The sequence below is a fragment of the Vicugna pacos genome, chromosome 27 (genome assembly GCF_048564905.1).
Source record: "Vicugna pacos chromosome 27, VicPac4, whole genome shotgun sequence".
Taxonomy (NCBI): domain Eukaryota; kingdom Metazoa; phylum Chordata; class Mammalia; order Artiodactyla; family Camelidae; genus Vicugna; species Vicugna pacos.
In genome coordinates this window covers 24,512,563-24,538,498 of record NC_133013.1, presented here as the reverse complement: position 1 = coordinate 24,538,498, position 25,936 = coordinate 24,512,563, and the positions used below count along the sequence as shown (strand labels likewise).

General features: G+C 49.0%; 1 long non-coding RNA gene across 1 annotated transcript; it reads right to left on the bottom strand.

Annotated features, from left to right (window-relative positions):
• Positions 1-12,696: 12,696 nt before the first annotated feature.
• LOC140689761 (uncharacterized) lies at positions 12,697-22,202 on the bottom strand. Its single transcript, XR_012064851.1, has 3 exons — positions 22,004-22,202; positions 17,809-17,931; positions 12,697-12,810 (listed from the first exon to the last, which is right to left on the bottom strand). It is a non-coding gene; the product is annotated as an uncharacterized lncRNA (long non-coding RNA).
• Between the last annotated feature and the right edge of the window lie 3,734 nt (positions 22,203-25,936).

Below are 25,936 nucleotides of genomic sequence, written 5' to 3'. Positions count from 1 at the left end.
ATAGCAGGCTTACTCATAACAACCCAGAGAAAAAGCCCCAGGGTCCATCCACCATTGGCAACCTGTGGTACGTCCATACAATGAACTGCTACTCAGCCATAAAAAGGAATGAGCTGCTGATGCAAGTAACCATGTGGATGAATCTCAAAATCAGTATGTTGAGTGAGAGCAGCCAGGCACAAATGAGGACATACCACATGATTCTATGTGAAATCCAGAAGGTGAAACTAACCTTGATGACAGAAATCAGAAGAGTGGTTCTCTCAGAGTAGGAGCAGGGGACGACTGGAAGGAGGCATGAGAGGTGCTCTGCACCTCGATTTGGGTTGTGGCATGTGTACCTGGACAGTTGTCACAACCTATAGAATTGTACACTTAAGGCTGTAGGTAAATTTTACCTCAGTAAACAAACATGTAAATATAATATAAGCATGGCAAATAGCATTTATTAGTCAGTTAGTTAAACCTTTATTTTGAAGTAACTGTAAACTTGCAGAAAAGTTGTAAGACCAGCCCAAAGAACTCCCATTTCTCCTTCACCCAAATTCACCAACAATGAACATTTTGCTACATTTTCCTTACCATTCTCTCTCTCTCTCTGTGTGTGTGTGTGTATATATATATATATATATATATATATATATATATATATGTATAATTATATACACTATGAGTTTTTTCTTGAGCCATTTGGGAGTAGCCTGCTTAATTGTTTTGAGATTCATCCACGTAGTTGCACATGTCAGCAGCTCATTCCTTTTTATAACTGAGTAGTATTTCATTGTATTGATGGACCACAGTTTACCCATTGTTGATGGACATTGGGGTTATTCCTAGTCTTTGGTTATTATGAATAAGCCTGCTATGAATATTATCCCCAAATATTTCAGTGTATGCTTCCCAAGAGCAAGGATATTTTCTCGCCTCTGTTATCAAATTGGAATAGTAACATTGATAAAATATTATCTAATCCATAGACTATCTTATTCAAATTTTGCGAATTGTCCCAATAATCTCCTTTATCAAACTTCTTTTTCTGGTTCAGGATTTGGTCCTGGCATTTAGTTGTCATATCTTTTTCGTCTCATTTAATTTGGAATAATTTCTCAGCCTTTCTTTGTCTTTCATGAGCTTGACATTTTTGAAGAGTACAGGCTGGTTATTTTAATGAGTATTCTTCAGTTTATGTTTGTCTGGTGTTTCCTCATGATGAGATTCAGGTTGCTGGTTTTTGGCAGGATTATCACAGCAGTGACATTGTGTTCTCACATCCCAGGAGGTATCTGATGTCTGTCTGTTCTACTTCTAGTGAAATTAACTTGGGTTACTGCTTAAGGTAGGATCTACTGCTGTAAAGTTACTGCATTTCCACTTCTATTTAAAAATTATTCAGGGGAGTCATCTGAAAACTATATAAATATCCTTTTTATTAAGCTTTTTACCCACTAATTTTAGGACCCATTGATGGATTCTTGCCTGAATCAGTTATTACTTTGATGGTGGCCAAGTGTGATTTTCTAAGCCCATAATTTCCTCTTTATTTATTAGTTCAAATTCTATCATAAGGGAAAGCTTTTTCTTTCCCCCATGTATTTATTTATATTTATTATATTGTATTTTTATGAACTCACGGATTCTTATTTTATTTAGTGGGTCATAATTCCTATCATTATTTGATACGTAAATTGTCCCAGATTTGGCTGGTGGGAGTTCCTTCGAGCTGACCCGTGTGTCTTTTTGACATTTCCCCATTGTTCTTTTTAGCAGTTTCTCCTTTCAGACTCATCATGTCCTTGGCTTGGAATCAGTCATTTGCGTAGGAACCCTTTTTTATTTTAGCAGAAAAAGTTCTGGGAGGCAGAATATACATAACCAGATCTATATTGACATCTATTTATAAGTTCATATGCTCATACTGTTCCCTCCAATTCCTGTCCAATACCTGGAGGTACATTCTGGTCCTCCCTGTTACCACACTTGTAACTCACTTCTCCAACAGGGAGAAACCTGGATCCATGACTTTCATTATATTTACTCATTTGCTTAAGCCTAGGTCACAAAGAAAAGCGTATCAGAATTGCTAACTCATACCATGGAGAAAAGCAAACCTGCTAACTCAAATTTGATGTTTTTGCAGCCCCTTTTCATCCTTCATCTGGGTGTATATAATCAAAATACTGTGTTAAGACTTCCTTAGAGCATGCTTTCACTCTCAGTGTGGTTGTGTTATTCACCAGAAATACAGTTAGGTTTGCTTGTTTCTGCGTGTATTCCATTTTAGGGATTTTCCCCATCTTTTAGTATTATTGTTATTATTATTATATGAATATGTAAAGCTTTAACATGGCTCCAAAAGTCAATTCTGTTCAAAAAATGTACACTGAGAGCAATCCTCCCGCCCCTGCCACCCCCTTCCTACCCAGCCTCTGGGGGTGACTGATCTCATTAGCGTGTCCTTCCTGTGTTTCTTTTTGCAAAATCAATCACATAAGTTTTCCTATTTCCTTTTCTTTCTTCCACAAAAAGTTACATGCTATAGGTACATTTTTGTACTTTGATTTTTTTTTCACTTACCAACAAATCCTGAATCACTCTATATCAGTTTATGGAGATTGTGTTCATTTTTTTAAAGTCTGCATGTTTGCTGAAGAATAAGACGCACAGAAAACGGGGTTAGAAGTTAGGGACTTCTGGGGACTGGTTTCAGGGGGATCCTCTTGATGCGTTTTGCTTGGTTTGAATGCTGCGTAAGTGGGTTCTTTATGTTTGTGACATGTATCCACCTGGGTGTGTGTAGTAGTTTGTTCATGCATATTGCTATTTAGAATTCCATTGTATAAATATATGACGATAGTTTTATCCATAATGTTGCTGATGGGCATTTGGGAATTTCCAGCTTTGTTGCTTTCTGGCCAGTGCCACTGTGCCCGTTCTAGGACCTAGACTGTGTCTGGTACGCAGGGGGGAGCTGCTGGGTTATCAGGTACGCATATGTTCAGCTTCAGCAGATGCTGTTAAACACTTTTGCAAAGTGTTACTGTGCCCATTTACATTCCTCCCAGCCACGTATAGGAGTTCCAGTTGCTCATTTCAATTCTTCTCCCAGTTCTAACATATGGGGTTTTTTTCCCCCACATCAAGCAATTCTGTGACATCAGCTGGGTGTCCCACAATTCAGTTTTGACTCTGTCCATCTGGAGATAGCATCAGATCCCCACAGGTTAGGTAAGGGCTCAGTCCTACAACATTGCTCGCCACCACCCACTGCAGGCACCGATCACAAGTTCAGTGCTTCTGACCTACCAGCTCTCTACTCGAGGAGGTTCCAAAACCCTCTCCTTGGGTTCAATTAATTTGCTAGAGTGGTTCACAGAACTCAAAAAGCATTTACTTACTAGATTACTGGTTTATTATAAAAAGACATAACTCAGAAACAGCCAGATGGAAGAGATGGGTAGGGTAAGGTATGGGGGAAGGGCGCAGATCTTCCTTGTTTTCTGAGCTCCACTCTCCCCACATCTCCACACGTTCCCCAACGCAGAAGCTCTCCAAACCCAGCCCTTTTGGGTTTTTAGGGAGATTTCATGACAAAGGCACAACTGATTAAATCCTTAGTCATTGGTGATTGAACTCAATCTGTAGCTTCCCTCCCTTCCCTGGAGGTGGGAGGGAGGAGTTGGGAAGGGTTGATGGGGGTGGGGAGTGGAAGCAAAAGTTCCAACCCTTCAATTACACATGGTTAATTCCTCTGGTGACGAGCCCCAACCTAGAGGCTTTCCAAAAGTCACTTCAATAACAGAACAAAAGACATCTTTATTACTCTCCTCACTTAGGAAATTCCAAGGGTTGGAGAACTCTGTGCCAGGACCAGGACAAACACCAAATACATATTTCTTATGATAAATCACAATAACACACTCATCAATGCCAGACCAATAGCATTTTTTTCCCCAGTATCACCACCAAACTGCACCCCCCTGGAAGAAGCAACCTGGTATAATGCAAAGTCTCTGGCCTTGGAATCAGAAGACCTGGCTCTGCCAACCCTGACTGGCTGAGTTGTGTGATCTTGACCTAAGCCTCAGTTTTCTCATCTGTACAATAGGCATAGTGGCCATTGTCCTGCTTTTGCAGCAGACACATACTCTGGTGGAGTCTGGCTCCTACTCCATGGGCATCAGATAGGGACACACTCACCCACAGGCCCGCCTTATCCCTGTTTCTGTCCTGCAGCTTTTTCTTCCTTCAACAGCATCTTATGGACTCCTCCACCAGAAGGTTTTCCTGATCACCTCCATCTCTCTAATCTATCGCTGAGGCAGGGCCTGGACCAGAAGGAGCAATGGATGGACCCAGGAGAGTACCCACTTGCATTTGGCATGCTCCATTGCCTGGGATCCTGTCATCTGAGGCTGGTTCCTAGAGGGAAGTGCATGTGGCCCTGCCTGCAGCATCTCTGGGGCACTTTGTAAGCTGCTGTTCCAGTGCTCTTTTGTGCAGTGCTGGAGGAGGTCATCTGAGTGTTTTAGCAGATGAGAGATAGTCAGACTATCTTTGTGTGCTTAGAATGGCCAAAGAGACATGCAAACACCTGCCACGTGCCTGTGTGCCAATGAAAAAGGCACAGCGTCCCCAGGTGGGACTCCTGAATCCCCTCAGAACCACGGGAGGAGCGCATTCCTGTCTTCCCATCCCCCAGCGCACCTGTGCTGTTCTGATCTGAGCAAGTACAAGCCCAGCCCCATTCTAAGGAGGCGCTGAGCCGTGGAGCCGTGCAGGCCCCGGGCAGGGCTCCACCGTGAGTGTCCTCTTGACGGCTCCAGATGCCCAGGGCCTGTGGAGAAGCTGAAACACCGACACAGACAACTATAAGGTGTGTTCCAGGAGAGGCGCAGATGGTCCCCAACTAGGAGGTTTATGGGTAATAGGAATAAGCTGAGTGTGAGGGCAGGTGTTCCAGGACCAGGTCACAGCCTGAGCGCAGACACGGAGCTGGGGACCTGGGCAAGTTCATGGGATGAACAAAGAAGGCAGACAGGATAGATCACCAAGGGCCTTGGGAGCCTGGCTGATGAGGTGGGATTTGACCCCATGGGTAATGGCTGGGGGGCCCCTGGTGTTCTGAGAGGGGCTGGGATGGGGCGATATAATCAGAGATGACACGGATGCTCACCTGTGGACGATCCCTGGCCCACAGTCTCCCCGGCTCCCTTCCGCCATTGAACTCCCTTCCTTAGGGACCCAAAGACTTTCCAGCTCCCAGAGGCCCTGCTAAAATAAAAATTCCGGATACCAGTTCAAACTCTGACGGGATCAGCGGCTCAGCCCAAGTCCTGAGCAGGCTCTGACTCCAGGGGCCGGCGTCAGACCGGGTTTGTGTGTCTGTGAGGGTGGGTGTAGGGGTGGGGCTGAGAGGGAACATTTGTTAACCGTCTACGGTGCCAGGCGGTACGTGACGTACTCTACATGCAACCTCTCACTTACTGTTTGTAACAATCCTATGGGACTAGCCCCATCTCACAGATGAAGAACCCGAGGCTCCGGCAGGCGAAATTTTCTGCATAATGAGTCTGACCACAAAGCCTGAGCCTGTTATGAAGCCCCAGGTAGGTGTGTGTGAGGCAGCTCCAGGCGTCTGGTGAGACGGGAAGGGTTGCTTGGGCCCAGTGCCCACTTGGTCCTTGAGCTGCCTCCAAGTGTCCTTCCCCACGGAGCTGCCCTGGCTACCTCCCCAACTGGGTGTTCCTGCCCAAAGGTACAGGGTGGCAGTCTTCTCGAAGTACAACGGAAGATGTCAACAGGAAAAGGGAAATCGTGTTCAAATGAGACATGATTTTCTTGATGCCTCTGGAGTCCTCCCCTTAAGGGAGCACATACTGTAGTGTTTTGTGCTTTTAAAAAATGCTGCCAAATAATTCCTCCAGCTGCCAAGTTTGTGAAACAATAGTTTCAACACTATCTCCAAGTCACAGACAGTGGATGTCATGTCACACAAAGGGTTGGATTCACTAGCAGTTTATTTAATGAGCACTCACTAAGTGTCTGTCTGGGCCTAGCACTGTGCTGGGAACACTGGGGTATGTGAAACTCGGTCTGGATGTGCTATGGCCCCAGAGAAAGATGGACACTCTACCTTAGCAGCCGAGGCTTGGGGTGAGCGGCGATGAGCCCTGCAGTGAGGGGGTGGGCAAGGTGCTCGGAAGGATACAGGCCCCCCACCCATAGGACAGAGTCAGGCAGGCAAGTGGCCTGGGCCAGGTCCTCAAGGAGGGAGATGATGACGGTGGGGAAGGGGATTCCAGGTGCAAAGACTGACTTGAGCAAAGGAAAGGAAAAGGTCTAAGATGCCGGGAAAGTTAGGTGGCCCTTCTGAAAGGGGGCGTGGGGAGATAGTCTCCACCCTGCAATCCCACAGCAGTGCCCCCGCCTTAGTTTCCTTTACTCCGAGCCTCACATGCGACCTTTGCTATACTCTTGGGATTTCCCACACAACCACGCTGTTTCTCACTGCTCGGCCTTTGCTTGTGCTGTCCCCTCTTCCTGGTATGCCCCAACCCTTACCCCTTCTTCCCCTGCAGACACCTGGCCCTCAACTCCTCATAAAGCCTCAGCCTGAGATCAGCGCTGTCCTTGTGGCTTCAGCAGCACCACCCTGCCCCACTCCTTCCTGGTCACAATGTTGTTTTCTTGTCTGTCTTCAAGATGGTGAGTGACTTTGGGGAAGGAGCTGGGTGTGGAACCCACCATGAGCCATGAATGGAGGGATGGTACCTGAAAGAGCTGGGAAAACTTCACAGCATTGCCTATGCAACTGGGTCCATACCGAGCTTCTGTTTGCTCTGCAACAGTGTAAAAGTCATCTATTTTTCATCAAGAGAGAAAATGAAATCAGAGCACCATTAATTTCTCTAACCTGTTTCCCTCAAGCAGCATTCATACTCTGCCCCAGTGCCTAGAGGGTCCTAAGTGACCGTGACCCATTAGACCTTCTCTCTCTACATGTGAGGCCACCTCCTCTCTGAAGCCTCCCTGGATGGCCCAGTCATAGATCTTCAAGCTACAACTGGTCACTTCACTGGAACCCAAGACCCCTGGACATTCCTCTCCTCCCTGCTCCTTTAAATGGGGGTCTGGCGTTTCCCAGAACCCCACCAGCTCTCTCTCCTCTCACTGTCCACTTTCTCTTTCCAGTCTCTTCCACCCTGCCCTACAGACCAGCTACAAGTTCCTTTGCAAACCTCCATCTCATTTTCCAAAATGGTGGCCCCAGCTTCATGCAGACATGTTCCTGTTTGACCTGCAGTGTTTTTAAAGAGCTTTAATTAGTTGCTTAACATTTGAAAACCAGCAGATTTCTATGAGTGAGTTCACTTTGTGATAATTTTTCAAGCTGTACACTTAGAACGCGTGCACTTTTCTGTATGTATTCTTCAATTAGAAAAAAATCTTTTAATCTGCAAATTTCATATTCAAAATCCAGATTTCACTTTTTCTTGAACACTTGGAAGGCCTGCACTGCTGGATCTTTATTCTAAATGAGCTTTGGTTAGCAGCTGCCTCCTTCACAAAAGACACAGACTCCCTATTTTGCCATGGTCTCTGCCACTCTCTACCCACGACCACTTTCCTCATTTGTGTGCCCGCCCCTCGTATAGGCATTCAAGACATTTCCTTTGTGTTCTCCAAACTTTTATTTCCCACTGCCTCCTGGATATTCCACGAGTGCCTCCAACTTAGCACATCATGACTGAACTCACATCCTCCTTCTTTGCACCTTAAACCTCCCTGCCTCCACTATCCCCAGTCCTAAAAGATGAATTGCAACCTACACAGTCACCTAAGGCAAAGGCCTGTGCATCTCTGGGACTCCTGTCTCTCCCTTGCTCTACTTACAAGTCACCACCAACCCCAATGATTCTGCAAACCTGCCCTCTGCCTGGGGCAAGCCGCTGACATCCCCCGCCTCATGATTGGTCTTCCTGCCTCCACTCCTGTCCCTCAAGTCTGCTGAACCCTCTGCAGCCAGAAAGATCTTTAAAATGCAATGTAATCATGTCACTTCCTTATTAGACCTTTTGATGGCTTCTCTTTCTCTTGGGGAAAAACTCCAAAGTCCTTACAAGGAAAAAAATCCATACTCTCTACAAGGGCCTCAAATCAGCCTGCCCCTCTCCCAGCCTCTTCCCACGCCCTCCCCTATTTTCCCTCCATACCATACATTCTCACCATGTTTCAGCTCATTACCCTCACATTTCTTCATTTTTTAAAAGTAAGAGGTACAATTTTTATACAGTAAGCTGTACGCCTGTTCTGTTAAAACTTGATTGATTTTTCTCCAATTTTTTTATCGTGGTAAAATATTTTACATAAAATTTACTATATTAATCATTTTTAAGCATACAGTTCAGTGGTATTAAATGCATCCATAATGCTGTGTAACCATCTCCACCATCCATCTCCATAACTCTTTCATCATGTGTAACTAAAACCCTGTACCCATTAAACAGTAATTCCCCACTCCTGGGTCTTCCCAGCCCGCAGCAACCACCATCTACTTGCCATCTCTATGAATTTGACTACTCTAGGTACCTCACAAACTGGAATCATAAAGTACTTCTCCTTTCGTGACAGCCTTATTTCATTTAGAATAATGTCCTCAAGTTTCATCTACGTCATAGCATAGAAAACCATTAAGTCACACAGATAGCTCTATTTCCAATCCACCAACACAGGATTCAGTCTAGCTTCTCCCCTTTCCGTATTTGCAATGTCCTTCCCCAACAGCAAGAAATCTGGCTCCCACCATCCTCAGTATATTTACTTATTGTTCAATCCCTCTAAACGTTGCCAGTCTCCTGACCCCAACGGCCGCCTCTTTGCTTGGCCATCTCCTTGCTCCACCCCAAACTCCCTGCTGCCTTCAACAAGTACTGGGGAAGGGGTAGGGGGTCCTAATGCCTTCTTGAGTGAATTATTCAATTATTTAGGAAGGAAGGAAGCAAGTAAGCAAGGACCATGCTGGGTTTTGAAGAGTGGGTGGACAGCTTCTGTGCATTTCTGCCCTGTGTAATTAGCTGAAAGCACAGCGACTTGCCTTTCATGGCCCCCAGGGCTGTGACTTTGCCTCTGGCTTCAGTGTTCCGGGGAGGCTCCTTGGCCAGCCCCTGGTGCAGGGAGGCCCACCAGACCATACTGAGCCAGTCTGCTCCAGCTCCACACTTGTAAGTCTGGATGATGGCTGGCAGCTACTGGAGGCAGTGATGCTGCCTTGGAACGGCCCAGGACTTGAACCCTACCCAGAACCCCTGGACCTGGCAGGGTCAGTCATGTTGCTGGGGCCTTGGACCTCCCCCAGCCAGCCAGGCCGATCCCAGGAGGTCAGGCTGGAAATTGGAAGAATTTATAATTGACACAGAAGCTCTTAGCAGAGTATAAACTCCTCACCACCCCCAATGCATTTAAGCTACACTTTATAGGTCCAAATTGTTTAATGGTTTCCCTTTCATCCCAGCCACTGGAATATGAAAGGTTTTGCCTGCAATTGTGTTCCAGCCTTTCCACCAACACAGGGACACGCTGTGCGTGTGTCTGGTGGGGTAGGGTGGCAGCATTCTCTCTGTCCAAAAGAAGCCCTGGCTCAGGCCCACCACCAGGTTTTATCCACCCTTGGCAGCCAGGCCAACCCATGCCCAGCCTGCCTCCCAGTCCAGGGAGGCCGCAGGCAGGAGAGCACACTGAGACCTGCCATGCACCTTCAGGGGGCAGTGGAAAGAACCTCCACCCTTAGGGAGCTCAGAGCCCCACCTAGGCGGGGAGTAGAAGCCCTGCGCTGCTGGTGACTAGGCTGAGGGAGCAGGCAACTGCAGGAGCTGAAGCAGGGAAGGTGAGGATGATGGAAAACCTGGCAGAGAATCCCCAGGAAGGCAGGCCAGGCTTTCCAACAGGCTGCTGGGGTACATTTAGGTGAGCCTGAATCTTATACAATTTGGAGGCCTCTGTAAGAAAAATAATACAAAATTATGAATAAAAACTGATACAGGATCTTGGAAGATGTCCTGAAACTTGAGCTTCACTAGTTAACCTGGAAACCTCCCAGCCAGCCCGCACCTGGAGACTCCAGGCTGTTTATGCCTCCCCGGGCCTCAGCCCCTCAGGAGGGGCTTCAGGACTAGCTAAGGAGCCTCCTCTAAGTTCCAGAGCAGGTACTTCTGTTCATTTTTCTCTCTCCTCTTCTAGAGTTCCTAAGGGCAGGTACTGTGTCTTCCTTACACTGTCTCTAGTAGAAAGTGCTTAATAAGCATTAATAGAACAAATTTAAAAAAGGAAAGAAGTAACAAGATTTCGCTTAGCGGAAAGGTAACTTAGAGTTTAATTGTGAATCTCAACTACCCATTCTCCACTTTACAGATAGGGAAACTGAGGCTTAGGGAGGGGAACTACTTGCCCAAAGAGTAGTAAGAGCAGGGGCCTACATTTGGTCCTGGTCTGCCACAGTCCTTGTCCTTTCCCCTTGTGGGTCATACCGAGAGGTGGGATTTCAGGCAGGAAGGGGAGGCTGGAGGAACCAGGTTCTACCAGAAAGGAGCCTGGGGCCACGTGGAGGCCGGAAAGGGGAGTGTGGGAACCAGGTGGGAAGGTAGGGGATGGGAGCAGGTATGGGACACACAGTCAAGAAAGAAGCAAGATGGTAAGGAGCCAACTGGAATCCAGCTGGGGGACACCCCCTCCCCTCTCTTAGAAAATTGTGACCTGCTGTGGCTCTGAGGTCAATTTAATTCAGAAAATTTGAACCAACATCTCCTGAGTGGCTCCCGTGCCTGCGGGCCTGCGCTGGGTGCTGGGGAATCAGACTGATTCCTACCCCAAGGTGGCGGGGTGGGGAGCGCTGGGGCTTGAAGTAACTGCTGTCACACTCAGCAGAGGGCATCAGGAGGCCCAGCCAGGGTGCCAGGAGTGTTCTGAGGAGGTGTGATCCCATCTGGTCACAAAGTGGCTTCATGTGGGAGGAGGTTTAGAGGAAGGGGAGAGGAAGGGGGCCTTGGCACTTGGAAGTGAGTGTACAGCACTTTACAGTTGACAAAGCATGTCAGTAAAATGGGCCTTCAGCCCTTGGACCTGCCCCTCTCTCCTCCTGGCCACACTGAGGGGATTGGTCAGGAAGTGTGGACAATGGGCTTATTGTTCTCAGAGTAATGGCTTTGGAACTGGAGACCGCAGGGGCGGGGTGGGAGTGCTGTGTTAGGGGAGCTTTTTCTGAGGGAAACAAACTCCGAGGTGTGCTTTGGGTGGGCCGCCCTGCCCCTCCCCGCGCTCCTGCCCCCACCTTCCCTCCGCATCCCCCGCCTTGGCCCACCCCCGGCCTTCACACCCTCCCCCCGGGAGGGCAGCCCCAGGCTGCCAGAACCACTCTGCCTGCACCCACCCGGACCAGGAAGTGCCTGGAAATTTGTGTCCCGCAAGGACTGGCAGTGCAGACATGTGGACACCTCACCGTCTTATCACTGATGGGGACAATGCCGAGGTGTCCCCAGAAGCTCCCCATGGGACGGGGCCAAAGTCACCCTCTGAGCAACTTCCCTCGAATCCGCGCTCTTACTTGGCATCTTCTCTTTGCTTCCCTGCCTCACTGTCCTGTTCCTCTGCGGGGCTTTCTCCTTGAGAGCTTCCTGGTAAACCACTTTCACACAAATCACTCAGTCGGCCTCAGGGGAACACCAGGCTAAGCACAGCAGAGGGAGGAGACCGGGAGAGGTCTGTCACCTGACTGGCTTCTGGGAGCTGTGTGTGCATGTGTGTGCCCGGCTGGCCTCTGTCCTTGGGGAGGGGCAGAGGGCGGTAGGAGGAGGAGGAAGGGGGCTCTCTCACTTGTCTCCTCTGCAGCCCCGGAGTGGACAGAGGTGCTGACTGAGCTTTCTGCTGGTACAGAGTGGGCCGTGAACACAGGCCCATGGGGGCCATGGCTGGGATTTTCAGATGGCTTCCTTCTTCAGCAGAGGACTTCTTGGGGAGAGTCCAGGAGCCACTGCCTGTGGCGTGGAGCAGGTCACATCCACCCTACAGGTGTGAGGCCAGCCGCAGGAGGCAGGCAGGGCAGGTGGAGCTTTCAGGGACCCTTCACAAATCCTTGGCTCCTTTCCCAGAGCCCCCATTTAAGGGTGGAAGAGAAGAATAAATTGTGTTCTAGATGCCCAGAAACAAAGGCCAAGTGGCTGAATGGTGGTAATGAACAGCGTGACCAAGGAGTGGAGAGATCAGCAACCTGCCTGGGGCTGGAATGGGAGCCAGAGACAGTGAACAAGGTCCGTGCGGAGAACGAGCCGCCCCTCCTCCAGCATAAACTGGCCACAGGCATGAGGGTGGGGAGCCTGCGGGCTGCCAGGGTGAGGCAGGCGGTGAGGTGGTTAGGGGCTGCCCATTAAAGCCGCCCTGCACTGAAAGGAGACCCTCCATGTTCTTGAAACTTTGCCAGCACCCCCCAGAGAGGTTAGCCAGGATGTGGTGGGGGTGGGGGTAGGGGGGTAGGTGGGGTTATCAGATAAAATAGAGGACATTCAGTTAAATTTGAATCTCAGAGAAACAACACATAATTTTTATTATAAGATTGTCCCCAATACTGCATAGATTGTACTTAACACTAAAAAATTATTCATTACTTGAAATTTAAATTTCCTGGATGTCCTGTCTTAATAAATCTTTTCCTAAATCTAGCAACCCTAATGGGGAGCAAAATGGTTGAAGAAACAGGATGTTTATCCGAACAGCCAGCAGACTCCAGGGGGACAGGTGCATTGGCTTCCCATTTCAGAAGGGCTGTCGGGGAGAGAGTTAGAATCAGAAGACAGAAACAATAGCATTTTGAAATAGCAGTTATATGGTCTGTGCCAGAAGACAGTAAGTGGCAGAAAGAAGATACAGTGCAGGAAGCAGGCCTGGCTCTGCCTCCTGCTTCCATGCAACCCCGAGAAAGTTCTGCCTCTGGGTCTCAGCCTTCCCCATCTGTGTTCTCCATGGACATGCCCTCTGACCCCACAGGCCCTGCATCCGCACCAGCCCAGTTTGTATCTTTATTCCCGTCACATTTCTCTGCTGAGTTTCTGGAACACGGCCTGCTGAGGATGCAGAAACCAGTGTGTCTCCCTGGTTCTCCTGCCTGTGGACATGGGAGCAGAGAGGGTGAAGCAGAGCCCTAAGACCATGCCCAAGGGGCTCGCCCTGCTGCTCAGACATAGCCTTGCAAGGCTAAAGCTCCATTTAGCCCAGCATCTGGCGACTGGGCAGCCCTGGGCCCCTGCCTGAGGGGAGATGCTGCTGAGTGGCCATTTGGCTTCAGAATCCAACCCCAGTGGAGGCTGAGGCCCATCCCTCTGGCCCTGGAAGGCTCTGCCAGCTTAGCCCTGTTGAAGCCTCAGAGTAGATTTCCCAATTCAGGCCTTGCTGGCCAGAACCTGCAGCCATCTGGAGCCCAGGCCCAGGGCTAGAAGGGCACTTGTGGGCCATTCACACCAACCCCTCCCCAATATGCACATGGGGAAACCAAGGCCCTGCAAGAGGAAGACATTTGTCAAGGCCAGTCCAGGACCCCATGGCCAAGCAGGGCTCCCAGTCCCTGCTCAGTGCTCAGCGGCCTGCCACACGTGACCCCGAGCCTCAGAGTCAACTTACATTTACTGTGTTAGGCACCCCCAGGAACACATAAACCACTGGTAATCCGGCAGAGATGTCCCAGCCCCTGCTGTTTTTTTGTCCCTAGGCACACAGGAGGCGGAAGGGGCTCACAGAACTGCAGGTACTTGCCTGAAGCTGGCGAGTGGCAGGGCTAATGTCTAACCCAGGTCCCCACCTGCAGATTGGCTGCTCCCTCTGTCCTCTCCTCTGTTTTTCTGGACACCCAGTTCTCTGCTGCCGGGTTTCCCCAAGGACTCCCAGCCTTGCCCCTCAGGAGCCCTTCTTTCACCGCTGCCTCTCTAACTCCCCTCCAGCGCTGTGCCTCACTGCAGACCCACCTTTCACCCCAGGATTCCTGGCATTTGCACAGCTTTCTGTAGTTTACAAAGCCTGTCCCAGTATATGATGTCATGTTGGCTTCCCCAGCTGAAAGTCCAGCCCCAGCGGGGAGCACCTGCGCCTCTCGGGCAGTTATTCGTGAGAGACCAGAAGGAGCATCCATGTGCAAAGGGTTCCTTGTAAAATGTCAGGCTGTTCCCAGCAAACAGCAACACGCCCAGATCCAGCTCAGCTGTGGCGGGGAGGATCCCAGAAATTAAGGCCTCCCAGGCTGCAGCTCAGCACCTCTCTCCCCTTGCAAGCATCATCCCACTTCTCAGCCCTTGCACGGAGAACGGAAGAACGGAAGAACGCCTTGCTCATTAGCCGCCCTGGGAGCTGCAGACAGGAGCTCGGCCGTCAGGCTGTCATTCTTCATTCCTCCTGCCCCAGATCACCGTGATGCCAGGCATGCGGTCCCTTGGCCCCTCTTTGTTCCCACAGGGCTCCTGGCCTCTGCAGACCTGTGCCTGCACCAGAAGGGCCCTGGCTGAGGATTCCTGACCAGCAGGGCAGGACTCAGTTTCTCTTTAGTAAGTCTTTCCTTATCAAGCTTTCTCTAGTTCTCCAGGGACCCATGTGCCCAGAGTGGAGGTGCTTTTTGCAAAGTCCTGGCTCAGCACTGAGTACACAGGACTTTGAGTGAAAAGACCTAAGCTGAACTCCCACACCTGCTTTTGAGGGCTGCCGTGTACAGCCACACAGGTTGCGTACGACCTGGCTGTTCAAAGTGGGGTCCAGAGACCAGGCAACAGCCACATCGCCTGGGAGCTTGTTAGAAATACAGAATCTTGGGCTGTACCTCAGAGTGACTGAATCAAAATCTATTTTAACGAGATCCCTGGGTGATTCAAACACTAAAGCTTGAGAATCACTGATGTGCAATGGTCCCGGGGAGCACTGCTCACACAGGCTGTGGTGTGAGGGACATCCCTGGAGTCGCATGACAGGCCGGCCAAGCTCGGGCAAATCCTCTTTGGGTGTCATTTCCTGGCCAGCCAAATGGAGATAAGCACGCCTCTCCCCCGGAAGTGTGGTGCTGCCAGGACGAGGAAGGAGACGGCGAGGGCTAGTGCCCAAGGCGGGGGCTCAGGCGAGCGCCCCTGCCTCTCCTGGGAGGGGAGCTTGGGAATTCTTACCACACTGAGGGCTTTTAGGAAAAACAGGATCCTGAGGTTGAGGAGCTAGAAAGGATCTTAGGGAATCCTCTGCTCAAGCAGATACCCAATTTCCACTTACCAATTTTACAGATGATTAAACCGAGGAAAGAGAGGTGAAATAGCAAACTCATGGTCAGGGGCTGAGCTGGGGCTGGAGCCCGGGGCCTTTTTCACCTGCTGCCCCAGAAGCCCAGGCAGTCTCCTAAAGCTGTTCTTGCAACTTATCCATCTCCGCCTGCCTTCAGCGCCTCACAGAGATAAACTCGAGGGAACTGGGTCAAACCTGCATCTTCCTTACAACAGAAAATCTAAGCAAATAGAAGGACAGCCCTCAAGTAGGGGGATGCCAGCATCGATGAGACCACTGGCTACTTCCTTAGCACTTGGAGTGTAGCCAGGCGTTGTGCTGGGCGTGGGAAACAAGATGAAGCAGACACCGTCCAGTCCTTGCTCCCCATCTGGGAAGGATGCACCACATAAGCGCCAGGAAAGCTAACAGTCAGTACAAGGCCCTGGTGGTAAGTCTACCAACTTGATGTGTTACTAGAGGGTTTTAAGAGGATGAGAAATTGTTGGGTGGAGCAGACATGGAAGATTCTAGAAGACACTGGACTGGAAAGGCCTGAAGGCTGGTGGAGGTAGATGGAGAGGAACTGAGAGCAATGAGTCCAAGAGTGGACCTTTGCAGGTGCGTTTAAGGGACAGGGGCTGGCTTGATGCATCTGGAGCTGAAGTGTCTTGGTCCCTTCAGGCTGCTACAACAAAACACCAGAGACTGGGTGACTTACAAACAAGAAGTTGATTTCTCAGAGTTCTGGAGGCTGGGAAGTCCACGGTCAAGGCAAAGGCAGATTTGGAGTCGGATGAGGGCCCACTTCCTGTTTATAGACGATGTCTTCTTGCTGAGTCTTCACACGGTGGAAGGGGCGAGGGAGATCTCTGCTCCCTGCGGTCCCTTTTATAAAGGCACGAATCCCATCCTTGAGGGTTCCTCCTCATGCCTAATCACCTCCCAAAGGCCCCACCTTCAAATACCATCACATGAATGTGGTGTTGGGGCAACGCACACACGCATTCAGACCACAGCAAGAGGTCAGGAAGCTTTTTCTGCAAGTTGTTTCTGATTTAGGGGCGGGATAAAGGATGGGCTGGAAAGGTAGGCTGGGCTTGCAACAGGCAGGGCATTGCATACCAGGTGAGATAATCTGGTCTTCCTCCAAACCTGCGTCAGATAGTGGGAGGCTGTGATATTCAGACATTTCTAGATCAGAGTCCTCTTCTAAGACACCTTCTTCCTAGATGAGTGGCTCTCAAGATCCCAGAAAGGGGATCCAGGATTGCGTCTTTCACTACAAGGGTGAAGACCGAGGGTGGAAGGATCTGGGGGACAAAACTGACAGCCTGAGGTACCTATGGATCATCTAAGTGGTTGAATTAACTCACTGAGGTTATTGGATATTTGACTCTGGAGCTGAGAACTGAAGATGGAGGTAGTATTTTAAACTCCAGGAAGAGACAAGCCCACTCAGGAGATGAATGTAAGGAGAGAAGAGAACGAAGCCTAGGACAGAGCTCTGAGGCACTGATCTAGGGGTCAGCTGAGGACCAGGAGAGCCTGGAGAGGCAAGAGGAAACCAGCAGACTGTGATGCCCAGAAGCCAAGAGGAAAGAGTGACTTAAGAAGGGAGTGACATCTCCGCCCAGCACTGCTGAGAGCTTGGGAGAATGAGGACAAGAAAGTGTTTGTGGAGGTCCCTGGTGACCTTACAAAAGCAGATGAGTGAGGAGGTGGGCGTGGGAGTCGGAGAGAACGGAGGTGACGCAAACAATTCTTTGGGGGAACGTTTTCACCTTGCAAAACAGATGAAATTAAGCATTAGTCATAGGAAAGGATGAGGGATTGAACTAAATTCCACACACTCCTATGAGTGCCCACACTATCTCAGGAACAGGGCCTGGTACCAAGGATACAAAGAAGGGAAGAGACAGGCCCAAATAAGCACTCATCCACATCCGAACAAGGTGTACACGACAAGTGGAGATAGCCAAAGGGATGCTGGAGCCGCAGATTCTGTGTCTGGGGGTCAGAGAAAGCATCCCAGAGTAGGTGCTATTTGGCCTGATGCTTGCAGGTGAGAAAGACAGAGAAAGAAGCAGCTTGCAGGGGGGAGGGTACAGCTCAGTGGTAGAGCACATGCTTAGCATGCATGTAGGTCCTGGGTTCAATCCCCAGTACCTCGATTAAACAGATAAATAAATAAACCTAATTACCCGCCCAACCCTCCCCCACCCAAACACACACACACACACACACACAGAGAAAAGGCTTGCCAAGCAGTGGGAAAGAGGATTTCAAAAAGACAGAGTTAAGGAAGAACAGGGAGTCTGGGGACCTTGGGGACCAGCAAGTGATCTGATGCGGCCTGACAAGTGGTGGTGTTGATGGGACACAGGAGTTGATGGGTCACTGGTGTTGATGGGACACAGGGAGTGACAGGACATAAGCTGGCCACGATGGAACAGGCCTCTGCACCTTTCCAAGAGACTGAAGTTTGTAAAAAGGGAGAAGGGGAGGAAAAACACCTGCTATGTGCCAGACACTGACCTGCTACCTTCTATGCTCTTGAACATGGGTTTTACAGTATAAGACACCCGAGTTCAGATCCTGGTTTGCAAGGTGTGGCAGCTATGCGGCTTTGGGTCCTTTAACCCAGCAAGTCTGTTTCACCTGTAATGGGGAGAGGATAATGCTTATCATACAGAATTATCACAAGGCTTAAATGAGATGATACAAATAAAAGCCACCACCAGAATGATAATTCACAATACAGTGATATTTGCAAGATTATGCTTGGATTTCAGAAGGCTTGCTCTTGTTGGGGAGTGCAGACAGAAGGCAGGGGCACTGGGGAGGGGACAAATGGGAGGCCAGAGAAGAGCTACTGTGGATATAGTTAGTAAAGATGACAAACAAAACAATGAACTATTGTGAGAGCCCAGAAGAGAGCCGAGTGCCGAGGCCTGGCCTGGGGATGGTGAGGAGGGCCACTACATTGGGGGTGCCATGGCTGAATGAGGGGGGTTTCAGTGAATCAGGGGACTGTGGTGGGAGTAGGGCGGAGGGTGAGGGAGAGCTTTGGAGAATGACAGGTTCTCTGGCTTGAGTGGGCATTGGGGCTCTTAACTGAGCTGGCAGATGCAGGAGAAAATGTGGGTTTGGGGAGACTATTTAATTTTGGCCAAATTGAGTTTGAAGATTCTGCAGAATGCCAGATGGAGAGGGCCTGAGGGAGCCGGAAATAGAGATCAGGAACTCCGGCGAGGAGGGGCCTGGAGACTCAGATCTGAGCTGTCGACATGTAGGAGGCAAAGCCTAGCTCCTGGAGAGAGCAGGCCAAGGTCCAGATGGTGCCTGAGCAGTGGGGCTTCCAGAAGGTCCCTGAGAATCCAGTTTTAAATCAGGTGGGAATAATCCAAGCCATAGCGCATGCAGAACTTTATGTTTTATTAGAAACCTCAGGTTCTTCAGGTATTTTGATCTAGACCCTGAGATTCAGAGCTAGAAGGATCATCGAGTCTTTATTCAGCACCTTTCAGGGCCAGGCACTAAAATGCCTGAATAAATAAATGGAGAGAAGAGAAAGCTGCTTTCCGAGAGCAGACGTGGAAGGAACAATGGAGTTAGAAAATCACAGCAGAGACACAGTCTTATCGGTGGGCTTCACAGTCAACCCAAGTTCCCCAGGTTTCAGTGGAGAGATGGTCTGGAGACGTTGCAAGGTGATACAGAAGTGGTCTGGTTGGGAATAATAGACGGGGGTCTTTGTAGAACCCAGTCGAATGTTTTTCCACATGACGTTATATGTCAACAGCCTTTCAACGTATGTGGGGCTAAAATCCCTGTGTTACAGATGAGAAAACTGAGTCTCCAGGAGCTGAAGAGACCAACTCCAGCAAGTGGCCGCCGTGGGTGTGAACCCAGGTTTCCCGGCTCCGTCCAAGCCTTGTTTGGCCACCTGGGCTGAAGGAAGGCTGGCAGTCAGGTCCAGAGGTGCCTGGGGACTGGGGCCCACGGTTGTGGGGGGATGGAGGAGAGAGGCACACCACTTCAAGTTCAAGATGCTAGTTTTGCAGAGTGTAAAATTACTGCCCAAGTCCCAGAGAATAAACAGAGTTAACACTCCATTAAATACAATGGACTTTCAACGTGAGCTTGAGACGTGCCCAGATTGAAACTAGCTGAGCAGGAGCTGGCCCGTGAGTAAAATGTATCACACGCACTGCCTTAACGTTTCCAAAAAAGAAAAATCCAGCGCGGGGAGAAGAAAGCGCCGGCAGCAGCTCTGCAGGCTCGGGGCTGGGGCTCCGGTAATGAAGTCTTTCTGGAAGGTAAGGAAAGGCTGTGTGCTGTGTGCTATTTTTAAACACGCTGGAGCAGCACATGTATTCCTACCCCGCGCACTTTCTCCAGCAGAGGAGGGGCCCGGGGGATGCAGCCAGGAATTTAGATGCTGTTTATTGTATTTCCTTTTATCAGTCAAATGATTTTCCTATTTCCCACATAGATAAAGATCTTCCGCTTGCAGCGCCAGCTTGTTGACCTTGTCAGGACTGCTGTGCAGGCTGGAAATTGGTCCCAGAGAGAGAAGGGCATTGTTGTTGGGGGTTTGTTTGGCGGGCTGGGTTTTTCTTTTCCCAGCAGGGAGGAGATCCGTTTACAAAAAAAAAAATTTTTTTTTCTAAAAACCTTCCAGAAAACAAAAACTGATTGTTTTGTGCCTTTTAGTAAAACTACAAGGTTGTCCAAACAGTTTGGTTCACCAACCACCCTCTGACCCCCGCCTGAATATCTCCACCCTATCTTTCACCACCTCACTCACACACACACACACACACACACACACACACACACACACACACACACACACACACACACACTCCTGTGGCAGCAGGCCCGACCCCGGGCCCCCGGGACCGCTGCTGAGCGGCTGTCTTGGCAGGCGGTGGGGCAGAGGGGGCGGCAGCTTGGTCTCAGCTTGTAAGCTGAGCCAGTCTCTCCGAGATGCCGGCTCTAGAGGCCCCTTGGAGATGCCAGCCTGCCTGAGTGGGAGCAGTTACAGCTTCCCCCCGGCTAGAAGCCCTGAGCCAGCAAGCCCTCTAGAAGCTGCATTCCCAGGCGAGGGAGTGGCCACAGGGGCTGCTGTTCGGCGGGCTGTCTCCTCCGGGCAGGCCGCCCTCTTTGTCTCGCCTGGGCTTGCTGGCCAGATTCCCTGGCTGGAGCCAGCTGACGGTTCCTCACCTTCTCGGAATGGGACCAGAGGATGCTGCTGGAGGCTGGGCTTTTATTATAAATCCTCTTCATTTCTGGCTCGTTCTCAACCACAAAAACATAAAGAGAGCCAGCTAGATGGAGGGAGTTCGGCCCCTCGCAGACTCAACGTTTGAATAGCGAGGAGCTGCAGACCCCTCCACACAGCGGGTCTGCTGTGGATTCTGAAGCCCCGGGTCCTTCCCCGCGTGGCGGTGCTTCCTGGCCGGGACAGCAGAGGGCACTTGCTTCCCTGACAGCCCTTATGTCACTGCAGCTCTCCCACACATCTGGAAACGGGCTCTACCACTCTCTTAAGAAATACTGGACGAAGATCTGTCTGTGTGAGATTTGCTGGCACCCGAGAGACCACGCATACACATCAAGAATTCCACTTTCTCATTAGTACAACTTCCCCCTCCAAGAGCCCTTGTGGAATGTGGGGAATTTGTCTTGCCAAGGCAGCCAGCACATCTGAGTCTTGGGCTCGGTCTGGCCTGGGTGGAATGTTTGGAGGGACCACCTCTGGTCTACACCCTTTGCCCTTCCCTCCCACGTGGAGGGTGAAAAAAAAACACAAGAGTGGGACCTCCCAGATCCCTCCGCCAGGGGAAGACAGCTAAAAATGTTTGGCCTTGCCCTTTCATGCCTTCTGAAGAGAGCAAATGCCCACATTTCCAGGCCCTTGAGAAACAAGATCTAATTCTAAGAAAGCATCTTCCTAAATTACAAGCAATTAGACATTCCAATGCGATATGCAGCATGGAACTGGGAATGGAGAAACTGGGTGGAGGAGGGCAGAGCTGGAGCCAGGGAAGAGGCCTGCTCCCTAGACTTCTGAAAGCTGCATGCATTTAAATGTCCACATTTTCCTGCAGAAGCCAGCAATCTGTACTTCTGTTGGCCAAACAACACAGCATCTAATATGGTGTGGGAGAAATATGTTACATTCTTCTATGAACAGAATGTTAACACCACCTAGAATCAATATTTATATCCAAGAACACAATGCCTTGGCTTGTTTTGTGCTGCCATAGGTTTAAGCAAGGGAAGGGACATTTGGAAGGAGCTGGGAGGTCCCCCTCCTCCTGCCCAAAAGACAGACCCACCAAGACAGACCAGATGGGGCTTAGGCATCTAAAGGGTTTTCAGCCTCAGAGACTCTGCTCTGCTCATTCCCTTCCTGCCCCTGCCGCCCTCTGTCTCTTGGGACTGCAAGAGGAAGCCAGAAAGCAGCAAGTGGGGCAGGAATGCTCTGTGAGGTCCAGGGCACGAGGCAGCATCCTGCCTGCGGGACAGTCAGTGAGGACCATGCTGGGGGAGGGAGGGGCAGACTTGCATCCTGGCACTTCCTACTGCACATCAAAGTAGGAGCTGATACAGCTTTACATAAATCCTCAGATGAGAGGCTTCTGGGGGCTGGAAAACAAGGAACAGAGTACGATGACACTGTTTCTTTCATGCTGGTAATATTTTTTGGCCGGGCACTTACCCTCATCTGAGACAGCCATTGTGACATGGAAGCCAGTCTCCTCTCCTCAGAATGCTGTCTATCCCTCTAGAGGCTTTTGGGAAACTCCATCAGCCTCCTTAGACTGGTTCGTTCCTTAATGCTGTTTTTATTTTACTGCCTTTAGAAGCTTCTGGGCCTGCAGCCTGGAATCAGTGACTTGCTCCTTGCATGTAAATTCCTTACCTAATAATAAAAAATAAACCACCAATCACACAAAAACCTTTCTCCCTTTCCCAGAAGATTTAAGTTTGCTTGCACCGGAGCATCTAAAAATGTGAGAGTCCTCTTCTTGTGGACTGAATTGGTCTCTCAGTTTGCAGAGCAAGCAGGCCTATTTCGTTCTCAGATTAGACACTGAAGGTTACCGCTTTCAACAATAGCACTTGTCTCTCTCATTAAATGCCTGTAGCTCATTATGGTATAACCTGCAGAAAAGTCTTTACTGCTTTAATAGGCGTGATCTTTAGAAAAGATCCTTTGGCTTATGTCTAAGATCGAGATGCGATTGAGCTTGGCCCCATTTAGCAGAGGGTCAAGTTTTCAGGATACAGCAAAACCCCTTCTTTGCATGATCACAGTTTATAATTTTCTGTTATCTGTAGCCCTTTCCCCTGTGTTGTTAGCACGTTTAGTTGTTGCAGTCTCTGTTATTTTCACCCAGTTCTACGAAACGAGTAAATATCCCAATCGTATTTGCTGTAAAATCAGCCACGGTAAATAGATACTACTTCACGGGAAGGCACTAGTATGTTTCGAATCTTCTTTATAGATGCAAAGCTCCCTCTGCAGAAATTCCATGCAAGAAACCTATGTAAGTTAAATGCTCTGAACCATCCGATTTAAGTCAACAGAAAAGTTTCACCTGCGTCCAGATGCTGTTTCTGGTTTCAAGGGCAGGAGAAAAGAATAGTCCAAGTTGGTGGTAGGGCCAAGGATCCAGCAGTGAAATCTTTAGTCAGGGTGGTAGAGATTGGCCAGGGTCTGACTTTTTGCCTGCAGAGCATTAGGGTCTGAGACAAAAGGGTGAACACAAAAAGCCTTCTTGGGGGTCTTTAGTAAATGTCACCCCAAGTCCAGACTTCTCTTTTGAGCTTTCGAATTGTCAACATAGATGCTTACTTACACCTACCCTCCTACATCTCAGATGAACATGCCCACAAGGATCTCTGACTTCCAGCCAATCCTGCCTGCCCCAGTCTGCTCCTCCTCCAGCCCACCCATCTCAGGAAACAGTGCCCCATGGATCTGTTTGAAGTCTGAGATTCAGCTGCATCTGCTTTCTCTCCCTCCCTCTTTCCCACCTCTAGCACATCACTCATCCTGTTCAAAGAGCTTTATTCCGTCCCCTTCTTCCCTTCATCTTGTCTGCAGCAGTCTCAGTCCGAGCTCCCAGCACCTTTCACGGGGACCACAGCCACCGCCACACCTGACCTGCCTACTTCAGTGCTGGCTCCCCACAACCTACTCTGCACAGAGCGGCCAGGAGAATTTCTGAAAACCACAAATTGGAGTATATCACCCCCTCTCTGAAACCTTCAATGCTTTCCTCCTGCACTTCATATCCAGAATCCTCTGGATGGTTGATGAGACCTCACATGGTCTGGCTCCTCTCTGCCTCTTGCCGCTCCTCCCCTCGCCGTCTCTGCCCCATTCCCTGCATTTCCATTCAGTTCCTTTAAAGCGCCCCTGAAAGCTGCCCTTTGTGTTCTTTTCCTGGCTCTTTACCTAAGTCCTGCCACTTTTTAAGTCTCAAGTGTCATTTCCTTGGAGAGGCCTTCCGTGACCCCACGATCTAAAATGGTCCCGCCTCCCTCCCCTGTTCCTGCATTTGACCACTAATGGTAATAGTCTCTCTGTTTTGCCCTGTTTCATCATGTGGCTTCCACTGGACAGTAAGCCCCAGGACAGCGAGGACCAGGCCCGCTTTGCTGGGTTCCTCGAGTCTACCCCAGAGGGGAATAAATCTCAGTTGAGCAAATGAATGAAACTGTACTGCAATGTGGACAGCTGCTTAAAGGGTTTACGCTGCCTTCTTGGTGAACCTACCTGCCTGGTCGGACCACATGGTACCCCAACAGTCCTCCTTGAGAAGGGTTTCTCATGGAGCATTGGGGGAAACCACGCCAAATTCCCAAATGTTTCTCTAATCTGCTCCTTTACCGCCCGCACTACAGGCTCTTCTGACTTCTCTACCTGAGTATTTTGAGTCTCCTAGCCAGTCCATCTCCACACTGCCTTGACTTCAGGAATCTGGCAAGGACCAAGAGCTGCAAACGTGGATGGGGAAGAAATTACATCCTGATTTTTATAAACCTCTAACTGAAAATTTGCACTTCCTTTGATTATAAATGTTGGCAACAAGCCCCACAGCATTGGCAGGACCTGTGACTTTGGCATCAAGAGAATCACAGATGTTTTTACAACACATTACTGCTGTTGCAGATGTTGAAATATCTTTTATGATCACTGCTACTTTAAAATTATGGTTCTTATTAGAGCTGCTGCTAGATTATGTAATTTGATCCTTTAGTAAGTTCCCATAAAACTCATTTTAATATTAATATTTTGATAGCTGTTTTTCAATATAGTTGCTTTGGTAATGCTATGCATTTTATTTTCTGCACTTCAAAACATTCTGAGAAGGGTCCACAGGCTTCACCAGACTGCCAAAAGGGTTCATGGCAAAGAAAAGGTGAAGGACCTCTGGTCTAGTTTTTCTTCATCTCTCATCACTGCCTTGCAAAACCAGCCTGATGCCTTCCCTTGGCTGCAGGATAAAAGCTAAATCCCTTTGCATGGCATTCAAGGCCCATTTTTAATCCATTTTCAAAAAAAACCTTATTATCTTCATTTTTTATCAATACACTGGATACAACCTGTGTTCCAATCACACTAAGTTACTTGAGTACGCCAAAAATGCACTCATGTCTCCAGGTCTATTTTTAGTTTCTCTTAAAGAACTACTCTTTTTTTGTTTTGTTTTGTTAAGGCTTACCTCAAAATGTTACCCTGGTAAAGCCTTTTGACCTTCCCCAAGTACAATCGTGGAATCTTTCCTTTGTATTATCCAGAACACTTTACTAGGAGCTGTTTGATAATTTATCAGATCCTGTGTTTCTTCTTTGTTATACTGTGAACTTCTTGAGGAGAGGGACATCCTCAGCTTTACACGCAGAACACAGAGCAAATACTTGGAAAATGAATGAATGAATATATATAAAATATTCATTCTTCTGAGGGATGAGTAAAATCCATAATGACCACATTTGTTTGTCCTTAAAAACAAGAACTGCCTTTGAGACGTGTAAGTCCACTTAAAAACTCCACCAGTCAGAAGGAAAATAGTTTATCATCTTACATTGGCTGCTTGGACCCAGCTGCCTTTAGTTAATTTCTACCCTTGAAGATAGCAGAAGCACCCCTAGTGGGAACCCATTTGCTGATTCCATAAACCTTTTGGCTGTATCACTGATGTCTTCTCACGTTACCCTTCTTTGAATGATGCCAAATATATTTTCGGCCAGTCTCCTTCAAGCAGACGCTTTCTATTACTTGCCCAGGATTTTCCTAACCATCAGGTTATGGAATGATTTTTATATCCTAGAACATTCAGCTGCTTTATGCCAATCTTAAACAAATGCAGATGGAAGGTTTAAAAATTTCCCTTCCTAAGGAGCTTGAAAAATTAAAAAGGAGACCATTCTTTAATTTCATAGTTCAGCGAACAGCTTGAGTAACCGGATCTATGCGTGTGTGCACAGGCGCCGAGGACAGAAGGAATGTTAGCAGCCCTGACCTGAAGTTGGAATCTCACGGAACCACAGACTTTTAAGAGCTGAAAGGAACCTTTTAAAAGATAGCAGAGAGATGTAAGTGTCTTGCTCAGGGGTTGATCTGCTGGTTGAATCTCAA